Source organism: Aquila chrysaetos, chromosome 5 (assembly GCF_900496995.4).
Source record: "Aquila chrysaetos chrysaetos chromosome 5, bAquChr1.4, whole genome shotgun sequence".
NCBI classification, from domain to species: Eukaryota; Metazoa; Chordata; class Aves; order Accipitriformes; family Accipitridae; genus Aquila; species Aquila chrysaetos.
In genome coordinates this window covers 35641189-35662396 of record NC_044008.1, presented here as the reverse complement: position 1 = coordinate 35662396, position 21208 = coordinate 35641189, and the positions used below count along the sequence as shown (strand labels likewise).

General features: G+C 42.5%; 1 protein-coding gene and 1 long non-coding RNA gene across 5 annotated transcripts in view; one reads left to right on the top strand and one right to left on the bottom strand.

The window, feature by feature from the left end:
• SLC16A7 (solute carrier family 16 member 7) overlaps nucleotides 1–10843 on the bottom strand; it is a 77216-nt gene extending 66373 nt beyond the window's left edge. Inside the window, exon 1 of one of the 2 annotated variants that reach the window (XM_030014938.2) lies at nucleotides 10663–10843. The gene's annotated coding sequence lies outside the window, so the exon portion shown is untranslated. Of the gene's footprint in view, nucleotides 1–9525; nucleotides 10143–10662 lie in introns of those variants that run through there. The other variant, XM_030014942.2, reaches the window with a different exon arrangement.
• On the top strand, nucleotides 10489–18598 carry LOC115341628. Of its 3 annotated transcripts, XR_003923466.1 has the most exons (3): nucleotides 10489–10737; nucleotides 11844–12476; nucleotides 13663–18598. It is a non-coding gene; the product is annotated as an uncharacterized LOC115341628 (long non-coding RNA). The 3 variants fall into 3 exon arrangements; XR_003923467.1 differs by having other exon boundaries at nucleotides 10489–10648; nucleotides 11844–18598; XR_003923465.1 differs by having other exon boundaries at nucleotides 11844–18598.
• Nucleotides 18599–21208: the final 2610 nt, after the last annotated feature.

The window sequence follows — 21208 nt, the reverse complement described above, 5'->3', positions numbered from 1 at the left end:
TGAAATCAAAGCCAGCGCTCTGAGAGCACTGTGCATTCCCTCCACTTTGAGGCACAGAGGTTTTTTTAGGTAGCTCACACTACCATGGTTTTCCTCAAAAGCAGGGCAGAAAATGAGTCGGTGCATTGCTGGACTGCCTGAGAATTAAAGCCTAGCAGCCTGACAGCTAATATCATCTACCTTCCCTTCTTTCTCTACCTTCAAGACCTTGTGTCTTCTCACTGCTGTCACCAGCCTTCCCACTCCTGCTTGAAGAATCACTGCAACACCCTCCAAGACAAGAAATTACCAATTCTCCGAAGGAAAAAAAAAAAGAAATCAAAAACCATCTTACATAAGCTCTTCTGTCTTTACAACAAGCAATAGTCTCTCATGGTTCCCGTTTGCAGCAGAAAGTAGGCAGCCCATTTCTATCCTCAGCAGGGCCCAGATAAACAGTTCTACCAAATGAAGAAATAAACAGGGATTCCCTCTGGCAAGGTCAGAGAAGCAGATGAAAATGACCCTGGGAGCACGAGTTCAACCAAATACAAAAGGTTCCGTGCTCAGTGGGGTTTGGTTAAATAATTCAGGTCCAATCTTTTAGGAACACAAATACAAACCATTCCCTTCTCAATGGGGTAACAGAAACAAACACACAAAGTTAATGAACCCAGCAGGGATTGACCAAACAGTTCAAACTCCCCTTTGGAGCAGCGAGAACAGCTATGAAGCAAACAACCTTAGCCACTTGGCACTGGAAAACAGAACCTGCTCTGCTTTGGTTGGATGAGTAAAACCTTCCTTGATTACAGGAGTCCTTCATTCTTCAGAGGGCTAAATTTACTATTAAATGCTGACTGAAGAGTCATCCGTTCAGTTCGGACAGTTCCCGTGCCAAGTCAAAGCAATGGCAGCGAAATGCCCCCTCCAAGCACTCGATCCCTTTGTTTTCTTACTGGGTCCAGGTTCTACAACTCTTCACGCTCCTGTACTGCCAACAGGCAGGTTCCCCTCCTTCCGTCCCATGCTTGCTTTCACACTGTTCCCCTTGTATGAAACAATCTCCTTTTTTTATCCATCAGTATCCACTACTCCTTCTATGCACCTCGTCATAGAAGTGTTCCAAAGGAGTCAAAAGGATCGTATGGAAAATACATCTACATGTACCTATGGTACCCGTGGCAGATCAATATGGGCTGTAAATACCATACTGCAGCACTAGAACTCCCTGAAACACCAAACCAATTTACCCACACTTCTTTTTCCAGTGCTTTCTTCTTTCCCCCCCTTCAGCTCCTAGTATGCAGCATTTTGTGTATTTCTTCCTATTTTTTGTGTCACTTTCTGTGTTTGTATATATACATACAATTATTTCTGTTAGAAAAACTATCTCCTCACTTACCTATATTTAGTTGCCATAATGAGAAGCAAGTAGATGCTTCTTTGAGACTATACCAGAATGCAAGATTCTCTGCTTATAAAACAACTATATCTGCTGTTCAAAGTACTTATAAAATAAGCTGTTCAGCCTATACAGTTATAACTTCTGATTTCATCCTGTACAAGTGTTAGTTAGAAGAGAGGATTGATTTAAAAGTAGGATTTAAGCTTCAGTTATTAAGAGATAACAACCTACTTACTCAGGATCCAGTAACACTGAAATTAAAGATCCTAATTTAGGTGGCTAATTTAGGTTTCACAAGATTGTTGTGCTGCATACAAAAACTGTTGTATTTATACACCTGGGATAAAACTGGTAAATGGAGGAAAAGAACAAAAAGAAAAAAAAACAAAAAGAAAAAAAATCCTAACTACCTTATTAAGGTTAAAAACATATTCTGAATCCTCAGTAAAACATATCATTCACTATTCTGTAAGAATCCTATTCTATTAGACTAGCAATTTCAGTACAATAATTTAAAAGTAAGCTTGGACATGGCAACTACAATAGCTTTGCTAATTTTTCAGGAAATAGCTACAAGAAAAAAAAATATCATGGCCTCATAGCTGCAATATATTTGCATTGAGAACAATATGATTTAAGTCACCATTTTAGGTGTATAATGTTTCAGCAATGCTAAAGTATATCCAGAAGTGCAAGCTGATTACCTAGTTAAGCAAGAACATCTTGTTTCATTAACACCTTTCTATGCTATCACATTCAGAAGAACTTATTTTCATCGTGGGAAGGACAGGCTTTTGTATCCTATTATGAACACAATATGACTGTATTTTCCAGGTTGCATAAAGCAATCGGCTTTAGTATTAAGCATAACGGTGGAAGCCACTATTATTTTTTTAATCGCAAAAATAATTCTGAGCTAGAAACCGTCAACTGGCTCAACACTCCCTTATGCAGGTGGGTGCTAGTGGACGCAGCCACGTACACGTGGCATATTCGCGTTTCGTATGTCAGAGCTCCCTTTTCACGGCACACGTGAGAGGGAGTCGCCGGCGCCCTCACCGTGCGGATCAACTTCACGAACGCGCCCGGTGGGATGCGTTAGCAGACTGCAGCCTGGCACGGGGCTTCCCGGTGCTCTACAAGCCGTAAGTCAGGAACAATCCCCTTTTTGCCCGCCCACCCACCACTAAACCACCTGAACAAATCCATACTGCGGAGTCCACGTCGGCTCCCACTGAGGTTACAGGCCACCATTACTCAAGTAAATCTCAATAACATTTCTACCCTTTATTTAATTTTACAGTGTTACGTGTAATGGTTTTGAATGTGTTTTACAGTATTTGCAAATTACTTCTGGAAGTCAAGATATTCTCAACCACTAGGCTAAAACTCAACACTCACCTTTTATTTTCAAGGCTGCAGTATTAATATTTGAGAACTGTGTTGCTCAATTGTTTGTTAATTTTTCCTCTTATCATATTTCATATTCATTCCTTTATTAACATATTCATTTCTTTATTGTTTGATGAATATACTGGTATACACAACAGCACTGCCAAGAGTGCACACCCATTGGGTGATCAGACAACACAACTGTTCATCAACAACAAAAAGCTTGCTATGGCCTACAATTAGCACACAGAAATAATAAAAGCAAAGGTCAACATTCTCTCTACTCCTTTCTCAAAAACAAACAAACAAAAATCTGAAGACAACTGAAAACCACTCTGACTGAAAATATGACACATTACTCCACCTCTGCTAGCTTGATGATATTTGCCTCTGTGAAATTCCTCAAAATAATAGCATTTCCTCAGGTTAATGACTCTTTCCCTTCTACTCTGTTTTCACCTTCTACATCTGTAATTTTTCTAAGGCTACATTTTTTCTTTACCCTAATCATAACACCTGAAAGGCAGAATTAAAAAACAGAAGGGTAAAGAATGTAAACATTGATAACTCTGAAGGTAAAAATAGCATTATAGAAACCATAAATACTGGTTACTATGGAGGAGCATCAACTGTGCCATATAAAAGCTGTCCTAAAAGTAAGCATGTCTCTGACAGTTTCAAGTTCTAGTGTGGAAAACCCAGTATGCCGGTAGGACGAGCAGAGCAGAATAGTAACTTGATCTTCTACCTTGAGTTTTTTTATTCTAATAAAAGGTGAGAAGGAAAATGCTCTCACAGAAAGAAGGAGGGGAAGAGAAGGACTGAGAAGACGGACACATGAAAGTATTTGTTTGGAAACAGAGAAATCATTTTGATAATCATTATGAGAAATAATTTCCATTTAAACTAATTGGGCAAGTCAAAGCCAGTGATCCAAAAGACTAACTAACCAAGTCTTGAGCAGCTGTCGAAAGAGTCTCTTCAGCCGTTACTGGGTGTAAACCACGAGTAACCCCTTTTAACCCAGCGGCACTGCACAAGAGGAAGGGAGATCAAGCTCGGACCTGGAGTCACAGGAACAGAGGAAATGCCAATCAAGCAACGCTGACATATTCTTTGACTGAGAGAAAATATCACAACGGGTTTAGGTCCGCTTTAAATGCCCTTCCTGGATTTCTATGCCTCGTGAGTTTGGCCCTCACATTCATTAGCTTTGCTTATAAACCTCGTTCACTATTATAATATAGCTAAAACTGAGGCAGGCCATGCACAGCTTTCATAATGCTCTAGTGCTGTTATGTATGAATGAGGAAATAAGCTAAATTGAAATAAAGCACCCTCATATCCAGCATAACTACATCAAAACATCTCTTTTTTGAGAACTACATCAGAAAAACATGAGAAAAAAAAACTACCTATAGCCAACATAATTATATCGGCACAAGAACAAGAAAACAGGATCTCCTTTTTTCCTATTCTTCACAAATACAATGCATACTTCATGCTTTGTAAGTACACGCTATTACGGCATATTCTTTTCTACCTATTTTCCTTAAATATACAACCCAGAGGTCTCAAAATACACAAGTTCTTTTCACTCCTTGCTAAAATCTGGTGTTGTGGGTTCTAATCATGGGCTATTGAGTCTCCTGATGTGCCTTTTGTAGTGTTGGTGAGGAGAAGGGAAAGAGGCTGCCTAATGGAAGACAGGGAGTGAGGACCCCTGCGTGATACAATGAGCAGAGATCTTGCAAATTCCTCAGGGCAGAAGGGAAGCCTTTAGTTTAACACTACGTACAAATCATTATAAAGATATATGTCTTAAAAAGGGTTTGGTAATGGGATGATAGGCCCATTGCCTTCTTCAGCTTCCAGCACCAATTTCCCTCCACAGTCTATTCTGTTCCCTCCACCTCCTCCCAGATGCAACCCCCCTTGGTCAGCCAGCTTGAGTCTCTGTCCTAAGCACATTTTTTGCTGCTTCTGAAACCAGTCTTCAGTTCCAGTTTGCAGTTTATAGCTTAACAATTCCCATTTGTAACATCAGCAGGAGGCATTGCTGAGACCACAGGGTCTGGTACCCGATTTCAGACCCAAATCCATCCCCGGCATAGCATGCAAAACCAGTTAACTTCTAGAAGAGATTTGTTCAGTGGAGAGCGTACTAAGCAAAGGCACAATTCTCAAGGAATTTAACACGTAAAATTCCAATTGTTAAGAAATCAGACACCTACATTCCCATGGGGAGCTTATTTGCATCATTAAGTTGTTCTTTTTCCTTTCTTTTTTGAACCTTCTCTGAGGGCCATATTAAAAATGCAAACTATAGGAGCTCAATATAGTAATCCCAACTCCTATGGCATTTTAATTCAATAGCATGGCAAACTGTTGAGGCGTCCTACATTTTAAGGTTTCCAATTTCCATCTCTCACAAAGGTCAACAAAGCAGCTACGTCTCTCAGAAGCCAAGCTGTTATAGACGGTATTTTGAACATAGTCCTGCATCACTTCAAAAATTCTAGCCTTCACTGACAAATATTTATATAATTATCCCAGAGATCTGAAAAAAATGCCACAAAGCACTTGATTTCTAAGGTTAAAAAACCCACTCTAATACAATTGATTTCAAAAGCACACGCTGAAAGTGAGCGCATTTCTCTATCTGCAATACTAATCAAATATATTACAGTAGGAACTGATTTTGTTTAAAAAAATCAAATAGGTATTCTGCATGTATGCTTTTGCCATTTTTGTCAGCACAGAAATGCTGTTCTTTTTGGTTTGTTTCTTCACATGTTCTTAGTACTGTAAAATTTGTATCTGTTCTCAGTATTTCTTGAATTCAGAAAACAAGCCCTGAGAAGTACAAGGCTGAAGTTGACACTATGAGTTTGAAAGTAATACAAGAGAAACTGAGATTTCATCCTTTTTTTGTCTCCTTTTTGCTTCTACCATAGACTGCAAGAGTGTCTAAGTGATGAGTGGCAAGCATGAATACTAAAATCTTAATTAATCTATTTCTGTGAAAAAAAATCATTTCTATCTTTTGGGATGATGTAGTATTGGTTTGTGACCGATTTTACTAATTTCTATGGCATGGAACACATGCAAAAGGCAACGTACACCATTGCACTGTTGTTACCACCACTGTAGTGACAGCAAATGGCTAAAGTTCTTTGATGCCAACCACATTTTGAACACCATTACAACGCTTTGTCATGTGTGCTGTCCTGAAGCGCCCAACTTGGGAGTGCTGCCAACAGTTTGGTCACTGAGGCCATATGATGGGAGGGCACTACACAATGGTCGTGCCTGAAGCTGCAGCAGGAGCCTGCTAGCAGGTGTGGGAAGATGAGCTATTCTAAAGGACCAGAACTTTTAAAAATATATAAAGATAAGAAAAGCCATGAAATATAGGAGGTGTTCTGAGCTGTCTTCTGTGCAACGTGCTTTCTGAATGTTCCCACAGCACCTTGATCATCACCTACAGCTGAGTCCTCCATTGGAAAACCTTAAAGAGAGACAAAAGTGAAATAACTACCAAGCTTTCTGTCAAAACAACTGGAAAATGTTCTTTTGGGGGGTACAAACATTCAGGCAGGAAGAAAGCAAACACTGTTTAAACAATCCTGCATGTTTGGGCAACTCCAGTCTGCAGAGTTTTATGCTTTGACCATTAAAATCAGATGCTGTCATTATCCTTCAGAGTAACCATATGAAAAGAATGTCAAATCCACCTATTCTGAAATATTCCAATTTCTGCAATGTTTGGGCTTTCAGCAGTTTTTCAATAGCTGACTTAAAAGTACAAGTTTCCTACAGTCTAAAGTGATTAGCCAATTCTATACGATTTACACTATTATTCAGAGCACTGCTTTTTTGTTGGGTGGAACTGAAATACATTCAATACCTCACATTCAATAACCATGACACCAAGTTAAAAGAAAATCCATCAACAGCTAAGTTAAAAAAGAAAAATCAGGCTTAAGTTTGTTCTCTAGTGCTTCCTGATTTTGTGAATTAACATTAATTCTATTTCTTAAGATCTTAAGTCTTACAACCACAAAGGAAAAGACTCCATTCTTTTCCATTAATTTTCCTCCTTCCTTTTGGGGAACTTTTTTAATTGCCCTAGTTATGTTAATATCCTTTTGGAAATGCTTACTCAATTTTTATCAGCAAATGCTCTTAATGCACACCTCTGATTACATAATACTGCAAGTGTCATGAGACAGGAAAGCACCAGGTCCTGAAAATAAAATATGTTAGCATGTAACTGGGGGCCTGACCTTGAAGATAACAAATAAAGGAACTACTTACAGACACTGCATAAACTAAAATTAAATATAATCAACAAAAGAACAAGCTGATGATGATGATTCTTCCCCCCCAGACACAAATATTATGAAATAAAAATCTTGAGACTGCAAGGAAAAAAAAACAAACTGGGACTGTTTCTAGTTTGTCAGCCACCGTGACCTGGCTAGACATTTGCTCTTCAATAAAAGCTTAACATTATTTTGATTGCTTGACTATAAGACCAAGAGCTATAAGAAATATGGGAAATATGTGATAGATTGTAAAGCCAAATACAGTTCCCCAGTCAGTTTGTCCAATATCCTTATTCCTCAAGTCATGGAATATTATCTCCTTACTCCTATATCCCAATTACTTTTGTCTGAATACCACAAACTTTTCTTCAAATGTTCCAAGAGTCACAATAAAATTATGAAAGTTGGCACCACAGCTCACAAATACATGCAAGCCAAGGAATGCAGGTTTGGACTGAGATGCCTATGTGGGACACAGCCTGTTTCCCACTTTCATTTGACCCATAAACCAGTTGGTCAATGAGGTCCTATTTTCCTATCCAACCTCCTCCTTGGTGCTATGCAAACATTAGGCCATATGTATTACACGAACAGACACAGAAACTGGTAATGTTCTCTAACAATGATTAACAGCTATGACCTAGCTCTTTTTTGATAAAAATCAAAGGAGAATTAAATTTTCATAATCATACTGACCTTGAAACATAAAATTCATTTAACAGCGCAAATTATTAGCATAGCCCAAGAACATTCTTCTTTTCTTGATCCTCGCATAAGAAAATGGACAGCTTTAACTCTGGCAAATGGCGTAAGGGATACAATTCATTGAGAATTATATCCGGACACCATCTTTGCTAAAGCAAACACCTCCTCAAGAAAAATGCAACTCTTGAAGAGCATCCTCTGATGTTGCAATAGGAGAAAAAATCAGGTAGGCTGTAGTCTCTTTTCTTGAACTGGAAGGGGTCCAGTAATAACCTGAGTTACTGGAAGCAAAACCACCTGCTCATCGTAAAAAGAGGACAAGATAATTTACTTAAGAAACAAAGGATACCAGAGAGGACTTTTTTCTAAAAAAAAAAAAAAAGAAAAACAATGGGTGCCAGAAATATATATATATATATATATATATGTGTAAAGAAATAGAGAAGAAGTACGACATAGTGAACCAAATCCAAGAAAGAAGAGTAATGAAAGAAAAACGTTTTAAAAAAGATCAGCTTCTGATTCACGGAGAAGTGCTCTTTTCTCTCCCTTACCTTGCCTATCTGTAAATAACAGCATCTCCTTTAAGGCTGCCCAAAGGATCGCCTTCGTCCATAAAACTCAGATTCTAGAATGAGGATTTTGCCATAGCAAGAGCTGAGTGAGCTTAAATCCAGTGTATACTCCAGAGGAGTGACAGATGGAATTAGGTTAAAGAGCTGGAAGGAGACTTTTTTAATAATACTATTAATGATGCATTCATTTACACTGAAAATTGCTGAAACAGAATTCCACCTCTCCACTGCAGCTGCAAAGCCGCAATGTTTAACTACACTGATTCTTTGATATTTCCCTTTGTAATACTTCAAAGTCTCCCCCTTTACATGTAAAATACCTGCTCAGATCAGTGGTATCACTACACAATCCAAAGAGTTTTCCTATCCATAAAGCGTGTGAATTTCGTTTTCTGCCATCCATTAAGACCTTCCCTGAAGACCACACTTGATATTTAGGCTATTCTACGTCTCCATCATATAAATAAAATAAGGCTGACTTCATTAACCAAAATGACTTACTGCTGCCGTAGAAAGAAAATCCGTAACCTCCAGCCACCCTTTGCCTATTCAAAATGATCAGCTGCTTTGCTCTGAAGCCACTTACGTTGCAAACACTATGTTGCGAACTAAGCTAGCTGGGCCCTTACTGAGACGTGGAGTTACAGTTTTAGAATAAATTGCACAAATAATAGAAACATCCGGAGGACAATTTCCTCTCTGAATTGATTCCGCCATGTGGAAGGAGTAGATATTCAGCACTCACTCTCAAGTATGATATTCAAAGCTAGCAGACAATAATGGAAGGAGAGAGGAGAGAGTTGTCTAAAAATAAGAAGGGAATCGCTTACACATTATTCCCAGATTTAATACTTGTACATAAAAGCATTTACCACTTTTATTGAACTATTTGTCAGTTTTCTGCTTCCTTTAAATATCAGTCTACATCCCTCTGTCTTGAAGACTAACTTTCGTATCATGATTCATCTAGACAGAGCTGAGGCAGTATTTTGTTGGCTCGACTGGTGTGCTGTTAAGTTTATGGCCCCATTCCTGCAACGGAAGCTGCAAGCACCTACTTCATTACTATTTGATAAGTAACTTGAGAGCCACAGATGGATGTCACTATGGAAACACGAATTATTATTATACAGACCAATGAAACGAGAATGGACGTCCATGAGGCATCGGCTTCCTTCAGTTTCTTTCTTTCTCCCAAAACAGCTTTCAACAATATTTTCGGTAAGACTCCTTTACTGAAAGCTCAGGCTGGCATCTGAAAGGCCGGCTCTCTCTAAATGTTATTCCTTTTTGTTTTCCTATCTACCTGGCTGGGAAAGCAGCGGAGAGCCCGTGTCAGTTCTGCGTCCCGGCAGGACTGCGAGGTAACGCGCCCTCCCGGGAGTAGCGGGGGACACTCCGGTCTCTGAAACGTGAACAGGGCGACTTCTCGCCCTCTTCTAAGGTTGCTGCAGTGTCTCGCAGGGGCCACCTCAGCAACCACGAGCCCAGGACACGGAGGTCCCCGTGGGCACCGGGAACTCCTTTTCCCTTGGGACGACTGCCCCTCGCCAGGGAGACTCTTCCGACTGGTGGCTGTGTGCCACCAGAGGTCAGGTAGAGAGAATGATGGAGAAGGACCGTTGCCCCCGGCTCTGGTACCCGTTACGCCGGGAGCCTGGTACACGGCCACCACCTAAAGCCAGCAATATTTGGAGACGCCAGCGCTGTGGGGCTCGGAGGAGCGCGGAGCGGGGCAACCCACGGTGCAGCGGAGCCTCCACCCAGACCCACCTTCCCCAAGGTCACCCCCGACCCCAGCGCCGTGACATCAGCGCTTCCCGCAGGCCCCTTTCCGATGACGGCACCGCGCTTTATCCCCCCCCCCCCCCCCCGGCAGCCCCCCTCGCCTCCGCGGCTCCCCCGCCCACCTCTCCCGCCGCCGGCGCCCGCGGAGGCGGCCCGGCCCCGCGGGGATGCGCGCAAGCAGCGCGGAGGCGGGATCGTGCCCCCAGCCCCGAAACGGCGGCCTCGGCCGGGCCCCGCCGCCCTGTCAGAGCCGGGGAAGGGCCGGGGGGGGGGGGGGGGGGGCACGGCGGGGGCGTGCGGCTGGTGGGGGTGTGTGTGACTGACAGCGCGGCGGGCACAGCCGCCCCGGGCGGGGGGGGGGCCACGGCCGCGGCAGCCCCGTCTCCGTCCCCCGGAGCCCTCTCCCCGGCGGGGGCGACCTCAGCGGCCTCGCTGCTCCTCCTCCTCCTCCTCCTCCTCCCTCCTGGCGGGTAGGTTACGTTACCTGGTCTCTAGCTCGGGCCGGATCTAATCCCGCGGCCGCCGGCGGCGGCGGCTCCCGGTCCCTGCCGCGGGGGGGGTGAGTGTGGTAATTAATTTATTTATTTCCCCATGAGGTGTCCTCAGCAGCGGCGGGAGAGCCCGGGCCGGCCGGCGGGGGACGGAAGGGAAAAGGGGAAGCCCGCGGGCTGTGTGCGGCGGGGCCGACGGGGGTCCGCTCTCCCGGGGCGGGGGGGGGCGGGGGGGGGGCCGGGTTGCTGCCGGGGAAGCTGCCGTGGAAGCGGCCGAGGCGTCTTCGGCACCGGCGCGGGGGGGCGGAGGCTGCGGCGGAGCCGCCTCCCGGGGCTGCCCAACCCGGCGCGGCGGGGGCGCGGCGCCCGGCCCGGCCCGGCCCGGCCGAGGGAGGTGGGACGCGACGAGACGCGACGCGCCGGGGAGAGGGAGGGCAGCACCGGGGGCGTCCCGGCCCCTCTCGCCCTCCCCCGGCCCCGGCTCCCCACCCCGGGGCGAGGCGTCAGCCCTCCCCGCCTGCCGCCTACCTGCCGCCGAGCCCCCCCCCCCCCCGCCTTCCTCCGTCCTCCTCCTCGGGACCGAGGGCGCCAAGTATTTCACGTTATAAGGCTGTTTGCGCTCGCTGTTCTCAAGGAAAGGTTACGGAAAGGCGCGGCGGTTTGCTCGTGTCAGGGGAAAAAAAAAAAAAAAAAAAAAAAAGAAAAGAATTAACAGAGATCTTTTTTGTGCTAAACGCGGGAACTTCGTCCTCTGAAGCAGGAACTGAAATTTGGCCAGTCAGCGATGAGTTGTTGGTTAAAACCTTGGTCGCCTCTTTCTTTGCCCCCTTTTTTCTCTCCCTTAAAAAAAAAAAAAAGTCACAAGAACTGTTTTGTATATCTCATGAACATACTTATGAAAGCGGCCACTAAATTATCCACAAATTCTGTCCTTAAGGCTAAAATCCTGTAGGGAAACAGATAGGACATAATCATACAATTGCCTAATTAAAGCCTTTACCACAGTGCCTATTCTCATGGGTAAAGGTTGCACATTATGTGCAACATTTAAAGTAGTGTGAGGAGGCCGGAGTAATTACAGTTTTGACATTATGTTGCAAAACATGTACAAAAGTAAATGTGGTTATCCTGATTTTTATTTTTTTTTTAACTTTATTGCATGTACTTTGTTTAGTGAGAGCTTTATGAATCGGATCTTTACAGATGTGTTAGGAACTGTGACTGCCTGCGTATGGACAGGAGGAGAGAGAACTTGGGTTGTGGTTGGGGACATTCCAGTTTCCTGAGCTGCTAGCGAAGGAGGGGAGGACTCGATAGAATTGTCTGTTTATTTTCCATCAATAACATTTGAATCCCTTAGCTAGCGTCAGCCACAATGAACAAAGATTTTTGAAAAATAATCTGGAGAGGAGCATGGCACCCCTCAAAAAAGCTGCAGCGTGAGTGGCAATACCTATTACACATCAAAGAATCCATCCACAGAGAACTGCCATCTTGAAGCACAAAATTCATATAAATCAGATTTTCTTTGGCTCCGTTGCTTATGAATCTGTTTGCTTTTATGTGAGGAATTCTTCTGTCATTCTACTAATCTAATTCTGCAATCATTAAACGGGAAGATGCAGACCCAGAAATCTCAGTAATGTAACATTTTATCATTCCTTCTTTCTTGAGGATATTATTGTTGCAATTTATGTATCATCTGCTTCCACTGCAAGTTCTTCAGATTCGCTTTGTCAGGTGTTTGTAAAGCAGCCAGGTCGCTGCAGTCTCTGGGCAGTTTCTGGGACAGTAGTCCTAAGGAGCAGTGAGTAGTTCACTGGCAGACACAGCAAATGCTTTTATTCCTGGAACAGGAAGGAACAGTTTGGAGTCATTTTTGTGACATCCCATAACCCAAGTAACACTTGAGTTGGGTACCTGAGTCCAGGGACATTTTTAGGAGCAGACGTCCATGGCGACTGCCAGGGCGGCTGGTGGAAGTCGCAGTTGCATTAATTCAGGTAGCGGTGCCAGTCCTCTCTTGTGCAAGCGCGTGAAAGGAGCCTGTGCCCAGCATCCCCGCGGTGACGGGGTCTGTCCCGGCAGCGGGTTGCACCACGGGCTTTGGGAGACCAAGGAGCACCGAGGAGGGGCCCACCGAGCCAAGCGGAGGGACGAGCAAACACTAAGCAGCGACTGTTGGGCATACAAGCACAGGAGCCTTGGGTACAGACGCCCATGGGCAAACTCACTGTCACTTCCAGGCCGGCCCACACACAATTACGGGATTAAAAATGTGTCAATTACGATGAAATCTGATGTAAGATCTTTCATAGAGAAGCTGCTAGTGCTGAAATCAAAGTTGTAGACTTGGCATTACAGCAGTGTTAGGCTCTCTTCCACATTCAAACACTTTGCATGCCCTGGAGAAAATCATAGGCTGTATGGGACCTCATACGGTTCCTGTAAAGTGCCAAGACATTGGCTACATTGTCTTTTACAGTGAAATACTACGGTTTACCTACTGGTTTGTAGAATGTTAGGAAAGTGATTTTCAAAGGGAGCTGAAAAATAAATACATGAAGATAGAAATGGTAACTGTTTTTCATTGCATAGTTCTGTTTCCTCCACTGATGTACCTTAACAGGAATAAATATGTATTTATATAGATATAAATATAGACACTTTTTATTTATAAATGTATGCTGTATACTATAGACAATAAATTTTACACAGTGATAGATGTGATAAGGTATATCACATACACAGTATTTGCTGTACTGCATGGTACATACTGCACGCTATGTATAGCACAGTGCTACATACAGTACAAATGGATGTATTCTGTGTTTATATATCATAAATTTGTATTTATATTACTGCTGCATACATTAACATATCTATCTAGAAATAGTAGATTATATTAACATATGTTAACCATTACATAGACATATATATTTTCTGTATATACATATGTGCCTCATGCAGTTTCTTTCTCTACCTCTTTTCAGAACACCCTCTCTAGGAAAGCTGTATGCATCTTAATTGACTTACTGTTGCTGTGTGCTTCATCGCATTTTGCGTTTTCTACTCTGAAGGCAGAGTCTAAACATGAGCTAGCTGCAGTTATAACAGTGTGTGATTCTGGCCTATAGTCTGCACAATTTCAGATACAGCTTAACGTCTGCATCCTGCTTACAGTCACAAAAATTACGATGAGCCCTCAGAGTAAAAGTCAATGTATGATTTTATTTTTTTATGCTGACCTCGACTGCAGTGACGTCAGGTTTGTGAAGTGAATGCACTCCCTTGCCAGTGCTGCAGAACGAAGGCTCTGAAGTGATTCCGTTTCCTGTTGCAGATTAAAAAAAAAAAAAAAAAAAACCTGTTGTCATTCTACATCTTTCCAGTCTCAGAGCACCTTCAATGTAGGAAGCCCATTATTAGGAGTAAAAATATTCATACCTACCCTCTAAGGGTAAGAATTAAAAATGTATTGGTGGTAGCAATTAATAATTTCCATGTGAATGTCAAGAAGCTAGCAAAAGTTCAGAGCTGTGTGTGCATGTGTGTCTGTATATGGGGTTGTGGCATTCTGTATTTTTCAGTGATCTAATTGTAAAGAAGAAATTAAACAAACTTATCTAGCGTGTGTGTGAAAAGAAGTCACACATCTGGTTATTCATTCTGTGTCCATTCAATAGTGAGATAGACTTCTGGGAGGTCGCATGTTACGTACTCTCCTGTTTCAGTTGGTAACAGCTTGAGGTCTTTTTAGTGATATTAACGGGAAAAGGTTTTAAGTATAATTTTTCACCAGAGAAAAAGAAAATGCTGCAAATGTTGAATACCTGACGGTATTTTCTGTGAGCCTATCCACTAACTGTTTCGGTAAGTCTCCTACTGGAATAGGAGTCCATTTCCCCCATGTGCCACTTGTCACAGAGTTTCGTTTGAACCCAAAATTTTACAAGTCCTCTGCTAAGCTTAGATTCTTCTGCTACATCACAGGTTATGTCTTCTAGTCGCAGAGCCTGGATCTAAAGGGTGCATCTTTATGATTGTGTGTCATTCTGGCCTACATAAGATTGCATTCTGATTATGTTTTTTTGTTCTGGATTGATTTCTGTTCCACAAATACGCAACTCAAACTTCTCTCATGTCCATATACAGGCTGGTGTGGTGTGCATGCTCCTCATCTCCAGCAAATACACAGGGTATTATCATTAAAATTATATTGGTAAATCACCTAAGCTACCTTCTGTAAGCTTTATATCAACAACTCATCATTGTCAGCCTGTGTCTCACTCCACCCTCGTTCATACACACAGATAGCTCTGTCGCTAGCATAAAACTTTAATCCTAGTTCTGTAGAGTGTAAGAGATACGTATACTTCAATTTTTGTGATAAAATTCATATAAAGATGATGAGACTGTAGAATTCTAACGATAAAATATAGCCAAAGCATGTCTTTCTATTGAGGTGAGTTTTCTCTATAAGCATCGACCATGTCTATTCCAGACCCAATAAAATCCTTTTCTTTTACAGCTCCTGGGGACACAGAACACAGCACATTGTAACTACAGGGATAGACTTGACTGCGAAAGATCTCTATCAGGCATCACAGAGAATTTGAGGCAGTTGGCAGTTATCAGCCGAAGCAGGTAGTCGGTAGAAGTGTAGAAGATAAATAGATAATAGAAAAGCAATCTGGAAACCTGGGAGAGATAATAAACCTCTCTTCTAGAGGGGAGGTAACAACTCAGGTAGGTCACTGATGAACTCAACTCCCAGATCAGTGCTGTGTCTAATACTGCTGAAAATACAGTAGCAGTTCATGCCTGTCAGCTCTGAAGTAGTATTCAAGATGTTGTTGGAAACGCAGTTTGACATATTCAGTCATAGAAATCACTACTGCAGTAGAGTGAGGAAGGATCACACTGCTGAAAGACAGGTGACCAAAATACCAGGAACACCATGACCCTCTATTAAATTACAGTTGCCAGAATAGAAAACTAGTTACGCCCCCTTCTTACCCTGCATGCTGCTGCGCCTATACTGCCGGCACAACCGTTACGTAGGACTCCTGCCATACTGATCGTGGTCCTCTGCGGGGCACGTGATTTCTTTTTTGTGTGAGTTCTGCTTGCCTTAAAATAACCATTCTGTTTTCCCTACCATGAGCACAGAGAAGAGAGGGCAAGGCCCATGTCTATGAGTAAAAAATGTGTTGTTCTTAGTAGCTGTATATTAAAACAGTCCTACAAAACATCTTTCTCTTCAAGTCACTCTTATAATTCTCAAATTCCTGTCTATGGAAAGTGTGAAATCTTGCATGAACGCGCAAGGAAACTGATACCATTTGATAACTCTTCTTGCTGGCTTCTGAGATCTTGTAGGACTGTATTGGTGGTAGGGAGATAGCATCAGGAGATATTTTTGTAAGTGTGCGCACAGAAAAGAAGTCTGTCAGTGGCATCTTTCCACCAAAGAAGTGCTCAAATTACTTCACTGACATCTGTCTTTATTTTGTTTAACCACTCAGGTGGACCACAGAAAGTAGCTGATGTCAGTGTAATGTGAATTCTTGTGGAGCTGAACAAAAAATAAAAAAAAAAAGAAAAAAGAAAAGAAAAGGAAAGAAAGACTTCTGCTGCTCAATTTGCTTTGAAAGATACCTTAAAAAAAATCTCTCTGTACCACAAGAGTTATAAATCATTCTGTGCATTATACTGAAAGTACATAAACCAAGACACATGCATCAAATATTTTTAGAGTATTGGTCAACACAGTTAAAGGAAGTCCTAAACAGGAAAGCAACATATTATATTCACAAAACCCATTAACAAAATTTAGATGTGTTCATGTTGCTGGTTGCATAAATAATTGTGTCCTTTGAACAGTCTCTGTAATTCTTAAAAAGTAACTGATGTACATGTTTTTATTTTTTATGTATTGTTTTAATATTTGTTTTGCTATGCCTCTGGACATGAATCACTTGTGTGCCTCTGTAAAGTCTGCCTCTAAGTAGTGATTGCTGAGGGTGTTTTTCCTTTCATATCTCATTCTATGACTGCTGAAATAAGAAAAGGTCAAAGTTTTAAAGCTTACATACATCAAAAGTTTAAAATGACGATTTGCTATTTTGAGGCCTGATTTGTTTTTCCATTGTGCCACTATAATCCTAGTGATAGACTCTGGGCCAGTCTAGATCCATTTTTTATATCAATTTTTCAGTTTAGATGTTATACAACTGTAAATTACTAGCATTGTGTTATACAATATGCCTAACTTCATTAGATTACAAAACTTTTTAGGTAGCAGGAGGATTTTCTTTCTGACTTGCGTATTTTTATTTGTTTTTAAAAGAAGATAAAAGAGAAATAGCTAAAAAAATGCTTATTAAATAAAATTCTAGAATGTGCCTAAATATTCATTATATAAGACTCCAGTATGTCGGTAATTATCAGCTAAGAAGATGTTGACAACATGTTGTCCTAAACAGTGCAAATAATACTTAGGGTAATATAAGGGGCAAGATGTAAGAAAGCATCACTCCCAGGGAAGCATCCTTATAATTAGGATAGAAACAGGTCTTTTTACTTCTCTCTCATGAATCCTTTGAATATTGCAGATTTTTTTCTATGCTGTGATCCAGATTCAACAGGAAAAATGGAGAATAAATAGTTCAACTCAGTCTCAGGCTCCATAATTCTCTGAGATTCAGGTACTGCTATAGGAGGTCTAAACAGAAGGAAATCTTATCTGGTCAAGTTTCCTAATTGTGCATAAAAGGAGGCATCCTTCATTATCTGGTTGTGCTCAAAAATTAATTCAGTGCTCAGAGTCTCAGGGGATGAAGATGTCTGTTCTATGTAGGTACAGGAGTCAGCTAACTGTTCAGACAAACATCATGGTTGAGTGTTCCCAAAGACAGTTGCTGTACCATCAGTGAAAAGGGAAAGGCTTCCTCCTTAAGGGTTTTTAACTTCCTCATGGAGGCACTTAACCCACTCACTGATTGTATGAGACTTGGGATGCCTAAAGAACTACATCTGAATCATCCTGCAGCTATAATAGTCTGAACAAGGCCCTTAAGAGTAGATTGGTTTGCAGAAACATTAAGCGTCAATGAGCACACTCTGATGGGATCACGTTCTGCACTCACAGTAACGTGAAAATGCAACTCCTGACTTGGTTTACAGAATATCATGAACATCTTGAATACCGTGAGTATATTGAATATGCAATTAATATTCAGTACTTTCATTTGTTATTCATTGTGTCGAAAGCACTGGACTACATGATCAAAATCATACATGAAGAGCTTTTACTTCATGCCTTTATGACTTATTAAAATCATAGTTTACGTTGCAATTCTCCTCTGGGATAGTCACATTTTTCCAAAGTGGGTAAAACCTAAGAAATGGAAGTGTGTTTGGATTACTAGTGCTTTTCATGCCTCAAAACTGTAAAAATCCTCAGTATATTATATATTTACTTTCTTTACTGATCAGGTCACAAATGTAGTTTTGCAAGATAAAGGTACTACAGAAGATTTCAGATGTAGCAATACGTTTAACTTTTGGGGGCTACTTACCCAACAGGTCCTTCTCCCAACATACAAATCAACACCAGGAGACTTTTAAAGAAGAAACCACACGATACTTATGTATGCGGTTCTACAGCAGAGTACGAGGAAGCAGAAGTCAATACTCTTTTGGGGAAGGCCTCAGACTGCTAATCCAAACCCTGTTTTCCCCAACACATACGTGGCATGGCAGCCACGTACGTGTTTGCAGGTGTTCACATATGTGCTCTTACTTCTTTTTGGTGACTCTCTTATTCTGTAGCAATTAGGCCTGCTGGAGCTTCTGCTGGTGCCTTGGGATCACACTATCCTGTTTTGGTTATTCCACAAAATAAAAATTTCTTTCTTCATTTCTCTTTTATTGGCAGTCATTGCCTCATTGCCAGTAACGTCTTTGGATACACAAGTATGATGGTTTGTATTGAAATATCCACTTCTAAACAAATGGCTTGAATTCTGCAGCACTTTATTGTGGTCTAGGGTGAGACTTTAGTGGAGATTAAGACGCCTTAGGCATCTATATGGAACTGCTCAAGTGTAAGCTGTATGTGTAAACTCCTGTTCTAGGCAACAGAGTCAATGCAATCTGTGAAGCCTACTCAGTGCCTTAGCTGATGAACTGCTTTGGATATGTTTCAGAGTGAGCTGGGTTGTTCTCTCACCTCCATCTGAACACAGAGAAAAAATATGGCATCTTGCAAAATGTACTGTCAGTTTCTGTGTCTTGCAGTTCTCTAAAGGATGCAACTTCCAGAAACTGGAAAAATATTCTACTGTAATCATTAGGTTTCTGACAAAAATGGTAAAAAGAACTTTCTTGAGTTTCTCCCAAAGATAAATTAGGATTCCGTGTGTCATGGTTTAAGCCCAGTTGGCAACAAAGCACCATGAAGCTGCTTGCTTACTCCTCCCTCCCTGGCCCCAGTGGGATGGGGAGGAGAAAATACAAAGAAAAGCTCGTGGGTCAAGACAAGGGCAGGGAGGGATCACTCACCACTTATGGTCACGGGCAAAAGACAGGCTCACTTGGGGAAAAAACAAAATCAATTTAATTTGTTAACAATCAAATCAAAACAAGGACAATGAGAAGTAAAACTAAACCTTAGAACAACTTCCCCCCACCCCTCCCTCCTTCCTGGCTGAACTCCACTCCCAATTTTCTCCCCCTCCTCCCCGCAGCAGCGCAGGGGAACGGGGCATGGGGGTTGGGGTCAGTTCCTCACACGTTGTCTCTGCCGCTCCTTCCTCCTCAGGGGAGGACTCCTCACTCTTCCCCTGCTCCACCGCGGGGTCCCTCCCACGGGAGACAGTCCTCCACGAACTTCTCCAGCATGAGTCCTTCCCGCAGGCTGCAGTTCTTCACAAACTTCTCCAACATGAGTCCCTTCTGCGGGCTGCAGTCCTTCAGGCACAGGCTGCTCCAGTGTGGGCTTTCCCACGGAGTCCCAGCCATCTTGGGGGGCATTCCTCTGCTTGGGCATGGGCTCCTCTCTCCCCGGGCTGCAGGTGGGCATCTGCTCCCCGGTCCCCTCCATGGGCTGGGGGGGACAGCCTGCCACCTCACCACAGGCTGCGGGGGCATCCCCTCCTCCTCCTCCTCCTCCTTCCCTGACCTCGGTATCCGCAGAGGGGTTCCTCTCACATCCCACTCCCCCGACTCACGGGCCGTTCCCCTCTGGAATCTGTTCTCCCAGAGGCGCGACCGCCGTCGCGGAGGGGCTCGGCCTGGGCCAGCGGCGGGTCCGGCTCCGAGCCGGGGGAGCTTCCAGCAGCTTCTCCCAGGAGCCGGCCCTGCAGCACCTCACCCACTACCAAAACCCTGCCACAGAAACCCAAAACACTGTGAAATTGTCAAATCGCCTCTTGTCATTTGCTGTGACTTGTGCACATCTATACTCTAAACTGGTAACATGTATTTGGCCAAGTAAAAGCAATCTTGGGTAATCTTTGTGTGCCTTTATCCTGAAAATGTGTATCGGTGTAATGATGTCAGTTCTTGAATCTCTCGGGCTTATTCGATACATTTAAGATATTAAGAGGATTATTTGAGTTGGTAGCCTGTAATAATGGAAGACTGCAGAAGGTTACTCTGAATTTGGTGTCTGAGTGTCTTGCTTACCTGTTCCATGTGAATAAAATACTTTCCTGTAAAGACAGTTTTTTGTTTCCTTTGTAGTGATTGTACATATCGGGGGAAGGGAAGTCATTTGTCCCTTAGCCCAAAGATTTTTCCTTCTCATAGCACCAAACCCCTGTTTTGTTTTAGCACATTGGGTTAACCTGAAGATCAGCAGCCAATATACCAGAGAGCAGGTTTGAATCCAAGCATCAAATGAAAATGGAAAGCAATAGCAAAGGACACAATCCAAGTTAGAGTTGGACTAAGGTTACACAGGGTGGCTACTGACCCAGGACAGCTACAGAGACAGTGCCTAGACAGCTGCAGAGCAGTGGCAGCCAGCCAGTGTTCCTGAACAGATGAAGACGAGGCCAAAAGGAGGAGGTCTTAAATCTCAGATATTAGCTGCTCTAATATAGAACAAACAAGCTATATAAGAACCTTACATATTGCGACAAGAATTACAACAGCTAGTTGGAAACAAAGTCCATGAAGCTTCTTGTGCAACTTTGCAAATAGAAATTCTCATGGCCGATGTATTTAAAAAATATTAGCTTCTGAGACATATTTAGTTCTAAAAATTGTGTACACTAGGTATATCATAAACAATCTGCCCTCAAATACGTCATCTACTGAGTCATTAAAGAAAGGCCATGACTTCACAGGCACATTTCAGTTTACGCAAAGATAATCCTAGTTACCCTTCTTAGGTTGGGAATCAGGATCTGTAAGCCCAGGTGTGTTGTTTTTAGTATCCCAACTAGCCCACTCTTCATGATGGTACACCGTGTCTTGTGTACTTTAATTGTTCTTTGAACAAACAAAAGCTACCTATGAAAGCCCTGT